Source organism: Hyaena hyaena, unplaced genomic scaffold (assembly GCF_003009895.1).
Source record: "Hyaena hyaena isolate Hyena2069 unplaced genomic scaffold, ASM300989v1 scaffold_699, whole genome shotgun sequence".
Classification (NCBI taxonomy): Eukaryota; Metazoa; Chordata; class Mammalia; order Carnivora; family Hyaenidae; genus Hyaena; species Hyaena hyaena.
This window is the reverse complement of record NW_024081332.1, coordinates 170,004-182,275: the sequence shown is the minus strand read 5'-3', so window position 1 is coordinate 182,275 and position 12,272 is coordinate 170,004.

Here is a 12,272-nt window from a genome sequence, read left to right as displayed (position 1 = left end):
ACTGATAGTTATAACTAAAATAACGAAAAGCTCTTCCATGTTTATTTATTTATTTTGAGAAAGAGCACATGCGTGCATAAGTGGGGAAGAGGCAGAGGGAGAGAGGGAGAGAGAAAAATCCAACGAGGCTCCGCACTAAGCATGAGCTCCCTGANGGCAGTCAGCACAGAGCCTGATGCGGGGCTCGAACCCACAAACCGCGAGATCATGACCTAAGCGAAAGTCAGACGCTTAACCGACTAAGCCACCCACGTGCCCCTAAATCTACCCTTTTAAAGTATACTGCTTACTTGTTTTTAGTGTATTCACAGAGATGTGCCACCATCACTACTCTACTTCCAGAACATTTTCATCACCACTCCCTCCAAAAACAACCCATATCCATTAGCAGTCACCCCCCATTTCCCTCTCCTAACTCCTGGCAACCTCTAATTTACTTTCTGTCTCTGGTTTTGCTTATTCTGGACTTTTCATATAAATGTAATCACATAATGAGTGGTCCTTTGTGACTGGCTACTTTCACTTAGCATAATGCTTTTAAGGTTGGCTCATGTTGTAGCATGTATCAGACTTTATTCCTTTTTATGCTCAAAAAATATTTTATTATATGAATACAACACATTTTGTTTATCCATTCATCAGTTGACGGACATTTGGGTGGTTTCCACCTTTAGGTTCCGATAAAAAAGCTGCTATGAACACTTGTGTGCAAGTTTCTATGAACATATATTTTTAATTCTCGAAGGTGTATACCCACTAGTGGAATTGCTGGGTCCTATAATAGGGTAGACTTACTCTTAATCCCTGTGTTTCTAATTCCACATGACCTCACCAGTCCCTTTGCGATGTATATCCCCAAGTAAAGAGTCTTTCGGATGTAGTTTCTACAGAGATTGAATCTACCGTTTCTTGCTTGGGTTGGCGGTCACCTTGTGTTAAGGGGTGGAGGAAGAGGCCTAGGATTTAATATTTAATAATAGTTGTTTTCATCCTGTGCCTCGTCCCCACTGTACACAGTGTCTGGTGACTTCATGGGGTCTGCAGATACTTTAAGCCATATCTTTCTCCACTTTGCTAACTTAGTTGCTGCTCACTACTTCAGGGGTTAGATTCTTTTCTATTTCTTCATTGTCATTTTACTAGGGTTTTGGGGAGGAGAGGCTACAAATACCAGCTTGCTTACTGGAAATTGCACTAGTTATGCATAAGTCTTTTTGACTATTGCCCATCTTTGAAAAAGGACAGCTATTTGTTAAAAATTCATTTAGAGAAAGATGAGTGATCTGGACAGACCAAAGTTGTTTATTCATTTATTTTTGAGAGAGAGAGTGCATGCATGAAAGAGAGCAGGGGAGGGTCAGAGAGAGGCAAAGAGAGAATCCCAAGCAGGCTCCAAGCTGCCAGAGCAGAGCTCGATGCAAGGCTCGAACCCATGAACTGTGAGATCATGACTTGAGCCAAAATCAAGAGTCAGATGCTCAACTGACCCAGTCACCCAGGTGCTCCTGGACAGATCACAGTTTTTAATTATTTATTTTCTTGGAGCACTGTCCCCAACTCTGTTATTGCTTCGTCTGGGGCCACATTCCCCCAGTTTTCAGGATACAGGAAGTCAGTGTGGCAATACCCCCCACGATAGGCTTTGTCTTAGTCTGTTTGGGCTGCTATTAAAAAAAAATTGACTGAGGGGCTTAAACAACAAACATTGATTTCTCAGTGTTCTGGAGGCTGGGAAGCCCAAGATCAAGGAGCCAGCAGATTTGGTGTCTGGTGAGATCCCACTTCTTGGTTCATAGATGGGCATCTTCTTGCTATGTCTATATGAGGTAGAAAGGGTGAGAGTTCTCTGGGGGTCTCTTTTAAAAGGGCACTAATCTCATTCATTAGGGTTTCACCCTTATTTCTTAATCACCTTCCAAAGGCCCCCACCTCCAAATACCAACACTTCAGGGATTAGGTCTCAACATAGAAATTCTGATGGGACATAAACATTCAGTGTATACCAGGCTTTCTTTTTTTTTCTTTAATTTATGTTTTATTTATTTCTGAGAGAGGGAGAAAGACAGTGTGAGCATGGGAGGGTCAGAGAGAGAGGAAGACACAGAATCCGAAACAGGCTCCAGGCTCTGAGCTAGCTGTCAGCACAGAGCCTGACACAGAGCTCGAACCCGTGAACTGTGAGATCATGACCTGAGCCAAAGTTGGACGCTTAACTGACTGAACCACCCAGGCGCCCCTATACCAGGCTTTCTGTTACTGTTAATAATTACTGCCTCCTCTTTCCCTCTCCTTTGTCTCCCCTCACCTCCAGCAGATTCCCTCAGGTAGGAGGCTTGGACATAGATAATGAATACTTATACCTGACTTCTCCTTTACTTCCTTCTCCCTGCTGCCTACATCCTGAAGGGTGGAGTTACTTCTCTAGACTCATTCCACATTATTGCCTTATGATTCTGAACAATGAACCATTAAAATGGGCTTTTCCAGAACAGTGCCCTTACCTTTACTTGGCAGTCAACAGCTTCTTCATGTCATTGAAGCTGGAGACAGGTACAAGAATGTCCAATACCGTCTGACACAACAAAAAACTGGAAATGTACAAATGATAGCTACAAGGAGGGTGGGTAAGTACATGGTCACATATTGATACAATGGAATGCAATTCATCAATAAAAATGAGTGGAACTATGTAGCTGCACAGAGCAGCATAGATAGGTCTTAAAAGCATACAGAAAAAAAAGTCACAGAAGAATGTATATTCTGTGATTTCCATAAGTGCAAAAATTTCCTCCACTTAAAATATTTGTGTAGGAAAATATACATGAACAAATCTCTAAAGAAAAATAAGGGAATGATTAAGTCAAAATTCAGGATAATAGGTACTGCTTGGAGGGAGAGGAAGGGGTGTGATTGAACAAGCCTACACAGGACCTTCTAAGGCACTACTTAAGTTGGATTTTTTTTAAAGCAGGTTGGTAGGTACATGTGTTCATACCTACCAATTAGTTCATATTAACTAATAATAACCTTTTATTAGTTAAATTGTTCATATACGTTAAGTACATTCTTTGGTTAGCATGAAATTTCACAGTAAAAAATGAGTGATTGCTCCCTTTTTTCTCATTTTTTAAAAATGGATTTGGGGGCACCTGAGTGGCTCAGTCAGTTGAGCATCCAACTTCAGCTCATCTCATCATCTCGCGGTTCAGGAGTTCAAGCCCTGCATCAGGCTTTATGCTGACAGCTCAGAGCCTGGAGCTTGCTTCAGATTCTGTGTCTTCCTCTCTCTCTGCCCTCCCCCACTAAGGCTCTCTCTCAAAAATAAACATTAAACAAAAAGATGGAGTTGTTTCTTTTTTATCATTCTCTGGAGGGCTTTAGGGTGGGGAGAGGAGTAAAAAAATATCTCTCTTCATCTCTATCAAAGACTCTTTCCCCAGAGAATAATTCTGAATAATTCTGAATAATATCTGAATAATTCTCATGCGTAGCCATGTAAAGGCATGAGCCATCATGGAACTTGGGTTTCCATATAACATTGAAGAGAGTCCGTGGAAAACTGACATCAAGAAGTTTTGTGACTTCCAAGATTGTTTCTTTTTGAAACCCTTGAAAGGAAAATGGCTTTAATTCAGAAAATGGCTCATGCACTTGTAAGGCAGGGTTGTTGCAACCGTGGCAGAGGAAGAAGATAGGGGGACGTCACCTCTGCCTGGGCCTCAATGACTCCCAGAGAGAGGTGGAGAGAGAGAGTGCACAGGAGTCTAAGGGAGAGGCGGTCTAGGTGAGCACTCACTAGCCCAAGGTGAGACCTGCTTGAGCTGGTGCCCGAGTGGACCCAGCGTTCCTCAAAGGGCATGACACCTGCCGGAAGGGTGGATATTTTTCACCACTCAGGAGCACTGGATCCGTTCATGCTAGGACAAATATTGAGTTGAGCAGCGAGTGCTCTGAGGCACGGCCTGAAAGAGCCTTCGTGTTAGGACTTGGTGGATAGACGGGGGTAGGAGGGGCAAATATGCCAAGAGAGGGCAGCAGAATCAGGCAGTGCCTGGGAGGGAATTTGGACTTTATCCTGAGCAATGAAGAGCTGTTAAAGGGTTTAAGCCAGGAAGAGGCAGGATACGAATTGACTGGCAGAGTATGTAATTAAAAAAGCCTGGGAAGACGTCAACAATTTATTTCAAGGAATTTATACTGCACTAATCCCATCAGCACCTACATGGATTATAGTCACGTCCCCATGTGGTAAAACAAGCTTTCACTCTGTGGACAATACTTGATGCACATCCACATTCAGAGAACCTTTGCAAAACTATGCCCACACCTCCCACTCTCTCGAGGCTCATAAGGTAAAACACCGCTGGTCCAGCTACTGTTAATGCAAAGTTGCAATTAGCAACACGTTCAGCTTCTTGCCTTAGGTTAAGCCCCAGGCCACAACCCAGGAGGCAGGCTTGCCTTCCCATCTGGAAAGGACACACATCTAAATCACATGCCTACTGTTACTGCTAACCACATAAACATATGCAAAAGCTAAGGGAAGCACTAATTCATGACACATGTTAATACCAATTAGGACCGTTAGCAAAACTAAGAAATAGTATTGAAACACCAGTTTTGAATCTGCTTGCCTCTTTCATGCTCACGACATCTGCGGAGGTGGATGCTGTTACTGCAGTAGGAATTAATGACCTAATTAGGTAATCTTTGTTTAGTATCCACATCCTGCAAGAATTTCAATGAGAGCAGGGGTTCTGGGTGTCTTGTTCTTACCCTTGTATGCCTGGTGCCTAGAAGAGTGCCCAGCACGTGTTAAACATTCAAGATGTCTTTCTTGAATAAATGTTGAGGATGCTTTTATAAGTGAGGACACCAAGGCTTAGAGATGTTAAATAGCTTACCAGCTATTAGGTCACCAGCTAATCCAAACTCACATCTGTTGGACTTCATCGTCTTACTGGCTCCCAAACTGTCTAAGGTTTTATAAGGATCACATAGCTTGGTCAAGTTTCTAGCTATTAAATAGAAAGCTATTGAAAGATTCATTAACGCCTTGAAAGGTCTTCGCCATTTTCAGAATTCAGAGGTGGGCAGTAGAATGGTTATGTTTAAACTTGCTGTGTTTCATGAAGACATGACGTTGAGAAATTCACACCTGGCATCTGAGAATGAAAGCTGCCTTAGAACTTGGAGGAAGTATTGTCAGGAATTTGCCCACCTCAATCTTCCTAAGCTTGTTATCAATAAAGAAGGTGTTTTCATTTAAATAGAGCTCGCTGTGGTTTTATAGCTCTTTTTCCTCAACTTTAACCTTTATTGAGGGAGAGCTCTAGTTTTCATGGGCCACTTGGCACTCATCTTTTTGTTTTTTATGTTTATCTATTTATTTTACATTTATTCATTTTTGAGAGAAAGAGAGAGCGACGGACGGGCAGAGAGAGAGGAGGACAGAGGATCTGAAGTGGGCTCTGAATTGACAGCAGTGAGCCGAATGCTGAGCTCAAACTCAAGAACCGTGAGAGCATGACCTGAGTCTAACCAAGTCACCCAGGCGCTCCTGGCACTCAACATTCTTGCTTGCCTGAAAATCATTGCCCAAGGAGGCCTGAGTCCTGATCCCAGTCTCTTCCTCACACTCAGCCTGGCCTGCGCACACACTCCCTGTTAAATAGTCAATATCCGAGGCCTGTGGAAGAAGCATCAGAAAGTAAGATTACCATTGCCCATAGGAAGGATACTGGAGTAATTGAGCAAGCCGCCTATGATGAGACAGGGAAGTTAAGTGTCTGGGAAAGACTCCATCAGGAATAGGTAACAAGTCCTGGCCTATTCTTATCTCATCCCATTTCTAGGCAGGAGCCTTGCTACGCTGCCAGGCAGGCCCTCAGCCAAACAACACACGAACAAGTGATGTGTGAACATGCAGGTATTACCCGGATCGCCAGATGAGCCCAGATCTGGGTTCCATCATCCAGAGTGTGACTGCAAGGGAAACTGGAAACACCAGCCTGAGACTTGACACTTTCTCTCTTCACTGCAGCAAGGGTAGAGGTCAAGGTGCAAAGGTCTCAGAAACTCCAGTTCCATATGTTTTAGAAACAAACAGGGGCAAAGATTTTGATGGTCATCTCTCATGTGCAAAATGTTTTCACATATACCTTCCTGCTGAGGTAAATAGACCTGTATTATCGTTCCCAGATTGGAGACAAACCATGGGGTTCTGTTACTTACTGTCTAAAGCCAGGTCATTGCCCCCAAACCCACCTCTTGGTGGACTGTTGATCAGTCATGGTGTTTGGTTTTTCTGCCTCTTCCAGGTGATCATTTACCACTTTTATGTTTGGTGGATCAGCACTTGGAGAATCGAATGAGCACTTTGGAGTCCCATTCCAGAAAAAAAATCACATTTATTTACTGACGTACACACAGGCACGTGTGCACACACACAGAGTTGTGCACACACAGTTGTATACTAGCACATACTAATATTATTGAGCTTCCCAAAGAGTTTTATTTATGTGGGTTAGATCAGTATTTACTCAGTATTAAAGTGAGAAATTGTAAAAATATTAATTAATTCATTAAAAAGAACCTCCCCCTAAATAAAATAAAATAAATGAAATAAAATAAAACAAAACAAAATGAAATGAAATCGATTACATATTAACATCAGAGTGCTGATGCCATCACACATCACGTAGCCTCTGAAAAGCTCCACTAGACACTCAGCATGAGGGCAGAGAAGGCAGATAATAGTTTAGCATTGTTGTGAAAATAGTTTTATTTTATTATTTTTTTAATAGTTTATTGTCAAGTTGGTTTCCATATAACACCCAGTGCTCATCCCCACAAGTGCCCCTCTCCGTGTCCATCCTCCCCTTCCCCAACCACATCCATCAGTCCTCAGTTTTTGTCAGCATTCAAGAGTCTCTCATGGTTTGCCTCTCCCCCTTTCCCCCACTATTTCCCCCCTTCTTCTACCCCATTGTCCTCCGTTAAGTTCCTCCTAATCCTCCTATATATGCAAACATGTGATATTTGTCCTTCTCTGCCTGACTTATTTCGCTCAGCATAACACCCTCAAGGTCCATCCATGTGGCTACACATGGCCAAATTTCACTCTTTCTCATTGCCGTGTAGTATTCCATGGTATAGATAAACCACATCTTCTTGATCCATTCGTCCGTGGATGGACACTTAGGTTCTTTCCATGTTTTGGCTATTGTTGAGAGTGCTGCTATGAACATTGGGGTACATGTGCTCCTATGCCTCAGCATTTCTATATCCCTTGGGTAAATTCCTAGCAGTGCTATTGCTGGGTCATACGGGAGTTCTATTGTTAATTTTTTGAGGAACCTCCACACTATTTTCCAGAGGGGCTGTACCAGTTTACATTCCCACCAACAGTGTAGGAAGGTGCTCGTTTCTCCACATCCTCTCCAGCATCTCGTGTTCTCTGATTTGCTCATTTTAGCCACTCTGACTGGTGTAAGGTGGTATCTCAGTGTCGTTTTGATTTGTATTTCCCTGATGAGTAGGGTTGCTGAGCATCGTTTCATGTGTTTGTTGGCCATCTGGATGTCCTCTTTGGAGAAGTGTCTGTTCATATCTTCTGCCCATTTCTTTATTGGGTTGTTTGTTTTTCGGGTGTGGAGTTTGGTGAGTTCCTTATAGATTCTGGATATCAACCCTTTATCTGATATGTCATTTGCAACTATCTTTTCCCATTCCGTTGATTGCCTATTAGTTTTGTGGGTTGTTTCCTTTGCCGTGCATGAAAATAGTTTTAAATGCATAGTTCCCTTGGGAGATCTTGAAGACCCATTGGGTCCTCGAACCACATTTTGGGAACTGCTATCTAGATCATTCTCTTCAGAATCAAGTTTCAGTCCCTTGCCCTTCTAGCTGCATCTTCCTCACGTCTCCACTCACCCTGTAGCACCTGCCTGCCTGTCCAAGCCCTCCAGTCCAGAGTTTGTGTCTAATACCCTTGAGAGCTGTGTTCTCTCCCCTCAAATTCCCCTTGCCTGGAAGATTCTTGTCTCCTCTTCCAACTACCCTGTGGCTCAGGGGTCATCCCACCACCAGACTCCTGTGGCTCAGGGGTCATCCCACCACCAGACTCCTGAGCCGCTCCTCCAGCACTGTCCTCACTCAGCAACAATGGGCTGCCACTCTACTCTGCAGGCGATCCCAGAGATGAGCCTAGGATGGGGCGGGGGGGGGGGGGGCGGGGGGGGGGGGGCAGCTTGGGTTTGAACCCTGAGTCATTCTCTCTAGCTTAGCTTACATCTGTTCATTGGAATAAAAAATTACATAGTAGCATATGCTCCTTGAAGGAAAAAGAATAGGGACAGGCATAAGGCAAACAGAGTTCTTTTCCCTTTGTTGTCTTTACCTCCTGCTCCCTGGAGGGTAACCACTATAGAGAGCTTGTCAAATGTCCTTCCAGACTTTTCACACACATCCACGTGAATAAGCTTCTTTGCATTTTTCTTTTCTTTTTTTTTTATAAAGGAGAGACGATATCATACCGATGTCCTAGAACTTGCTTTCTTCTTCCTTCCTCCCTCTCTCCCTTCCTTCCTTTCTTCCTTTCTTCCTTCCTTTCCTTATCTTTTTACCCTTCTTTCTTGAAAAGTCATCATAAATACTCTTTGAATAGATCTACTATATTCTTTTACTTTTTCAATTTTTTCCCTACAAAAACAGGTTTCATTTATTTGAACCATCATTAAATAAGTCCACTAGAGTAACAAACCCCAGGACAAAGCACATTTGGATAAGAAGTCTAGTGTTCTGGGGGGAGTGTGACTGGCTCAGCCAGTAGAACATGTGACCTGATCTTGGGGTTGTAAGTCTGAGCCCCAGGTTGGGTATAGAGATTACTTAAAAATAAAACCTTAAAATAAAATAATTTTTAAAAACTTAAAAAAATAAAATCTTAAAAAAAAAGTCTAGTGTTCTGACTTGGGATAAAACGTCCAATCAGTAATTGGACCAGAATCCCTTAATATTTAAACTTACTTTACTTTTACTTTATATATTTAAAGAACATAAAGAAAAATTCTAATTCAGAAAAAAAATTCATGTGGAAAAAGATACGCTAGAATCAAAATTGAATAGTTTAGAGACATAGTTTATATCACAGAAGGAAAATCACTAAAGCCATTTTGTGCTTAAGTTTTCTCTAAGAGAAAAAGCCTCACAGACAAATTAAGAACTAAGTGCGCTGGGCCACCTGGGTGGCTCAGTCGGTTGAGGACCTGACTTTGGCTCAGATCACGATCTCACAGTTCCTGAGTTCAAGCCCCACCTCAGGCTCTATGCTGACGGTGCAAAGCCTGCTTCAGATCCTCTGTCCCTCTCTCTCTGCCCCTCTCCCACTTGCGCTCTCTCAAAAATAAAAGTAAAACATTAAATAAAAAAAAAAAGAATTAAGTGCTCTGTCAGGCTGTCCTGCCCTGGGTGATATCTCCCTCTCTCTCGTATTGCTTTAGATGCCCACTCCTCAGTTACTCGGAACCCTTTCTTGTCCCTCACCCATGCCGTCTCCCAAGTATTTATGAGCAAATACATAGACCAAGTGGATAATTTTCTTTAAAAAGCGTATTCTTGGGGCGCCTGGGTGGCTTAGTCGGTTAAGTGTCCAACTTTCGCTTAGGTCATGATCTCGCGGTTCGGGTTCGAGCCCCGCGTCAGGCTCTGTGCTGACTGCCAGCTCAGAGCCTGGAGCCTGTTTCAGTCTGTGACTCCCTCTCTCTCTGACCTCCCCTGCTCGCGCTGTCTCTCTCTCTCTCTCCTAGAAATAAATAAAAACGTTTAAAAAAAATTTCTCTTAGAATATAAAAAAATAAAATAAAAAATAAAAAGCGTATTCTTGCCCCACTTTCCAAGTACTATTGGCTTGAGCTGACCTTATTTTTGCAGCTTAAAGACTCAACAGAAACAACCATGAGGGGCAGGCAGGGTCTCTCCACCTTTGTGAGGTGGCTCCTTGTGTCCTGGGCTGGGTGAAGTGCTAGAAATGTATAATTGGCCCCATTCCAGGAACAAGAAGAGCATCTGAGAAATCGAGCCCCACCCTTCTCCCTGTTTTCAGAGGACTGCGGAGATCCCGAACAAAGCTTGTTATAGAAGAACATATTTCGAACTTTTAAGTTCCTTTTTATACCGAAATTTCAATTTTTAATTATTATATAAATTGTAAACCCATCAGTTTTCTCCTTTTATGTTTTTTGTATTTTCTTGGTCTTGCTTCGAAAGAGCTTTCATAATCTTGAGGTTAAAAAAAAAAGTTCACTTCTATTTATTTCCAGTACTTTCTCTTTCTTTAATGTTTATTTATTTTGAGAGAGAAAGAGAGCACAGGCATGAGTGCATGTGCATGTGAACATGCCCATGGGGGAAGGGCAGAGAGAAGGGAAAGAGAGTATCCAAGCAGGCTCCATGCTCGGCACTCATCTCACAACCAGGAGATCATGACCTGAGCTGAAATCAAGAGTCAGACGCTTAACCGACGAAGCCACCCAGGTGCCCCCTTTTTAAAAGTTTAGCCCGTTCTTATTGGCTTATGCTGATACATGTGGATTTCTGTGTTCCCATATGTGGTGTGAACATTCATGAGTGTACACTCTTTGTGGGTGTTGAGTACTTTACCACTTATGGACATTGCCCCATCCAGTCCTCCCAGCAAGCTAAGCAGACAGGGTAAACTTTATCATCCCTGTTGAATAGCAATAGACGCCAAGACTTCAAGAACACAAGTGGCAGACCCAAAGACCCATTGGGACGTGGGACAAAACCATTCCACTCTAACTCAAGTCTCTTCCTACTAATATCCGAAGCTGCCTGCCACTAGCACATGTGAGTTAACACGCACTTACATGCATGCATGCACCCCAAACATGTAATAGATTCAATATCTCTGCCAGGAAGTTCCATGCCTTATCAATCTTAATATTCCCCGCTATAGATAAAGTGCTTGGTAGCTAGGAATTAATAAGTGATTGTGAAATTGACTTGACCTTGACTCCTGAACTGGATCATCCTGGGGAAGAGAGAGAAAGTGCATCAGTGAAGGTCACGACCAGAGCCAGAGTTCAAAACCAGCTTGACTGAACTCTGACACTGGTCTGGCCCTTGACTGTGGCTCTGCCCATATCCTTTCAGGCCACCCACACAGCAGAGGGGCCTGGTCACCAGGAGAGGCTGAGATGCCCAGGGAAATGGATCTGACCACCTGGTTCCGCCCCAGGACGTGTAATAGTTCCTTCTGGGGAGTGGAGGCCCTAGCAGGCAAGAGCTTGCTATAAAATAACAGCGTTAATCAACCAACTGCTTTAGCTGCACACCCAGGACCTGGCATCCACACTAGCCCCTGGGAAACCAGTCGGAGCAGACGCCTGATTCGTGTGGGCATGGAGTGCTGGCAGGGAGCGTGGAACACTAGAAATTAGAATAAAATGGATCACCATTAGGGCGCCACTATTTGCCAGGCACTTATACAAAAATATATTTGGTTCTACTCTTCACTCGGACAAGGCATGGCCCTGCTGGACTCTGACTCAGCCCATTGCACTTGCTTCAGCTATGAACTTGCTCCCCTGTGACATTTTGCAGATCCTACGTACTCAGTGATTTGGTTTGGCTTTGCCTCTGTGTGCTCTTTCTCCTTATGAAATCGGAGGCCACAGTGTCCTGTCAGCCTAAAAGACTTCTGGAGCAGGGGCACAGGGGTGGGCCTAGCACAGGCAGCCCAGGCAGCTCCCCACACCACTGCTATATGCTTTATGCTTTTTAGAACCATGTTGGCTGCCTCATTCTCCCCTCTGCCCACAGAAGTCTCAGCACCCTTGAGAATCAACAGGAAAAGGCAGGATCATGAATTAGATTATGAGCAGTGAGTGAGAAGAATAAAAGCTAAAGACCTCCCAACGGACTTTGAGACTCCACACAGCCTTCCCCCAGTATCTCCCAGGCCTCATTTCCTCTTACTCTCCTTTCACATCACTCATCACTGTTCCTGGAACATACCAGGTCCACTCCTGCCTCAGGGCCTTTGCACCACTCCTCAGCCAGAGAGTCCCATGCTCCCCCCTGCTTTCTGTTCCAATGTCACTTTCTCCCCAAGACCTTCCTTGACCACCCTCTCTACACCTGCAAACCCCTCCCTCGCACCCCATTCCACACCCCCCTGCTTTTTCGTTGGCACCTCTTACCACCCACCTTACTTATCTCAATGATTTCTCTCCCTGCCTCAGCAGTTT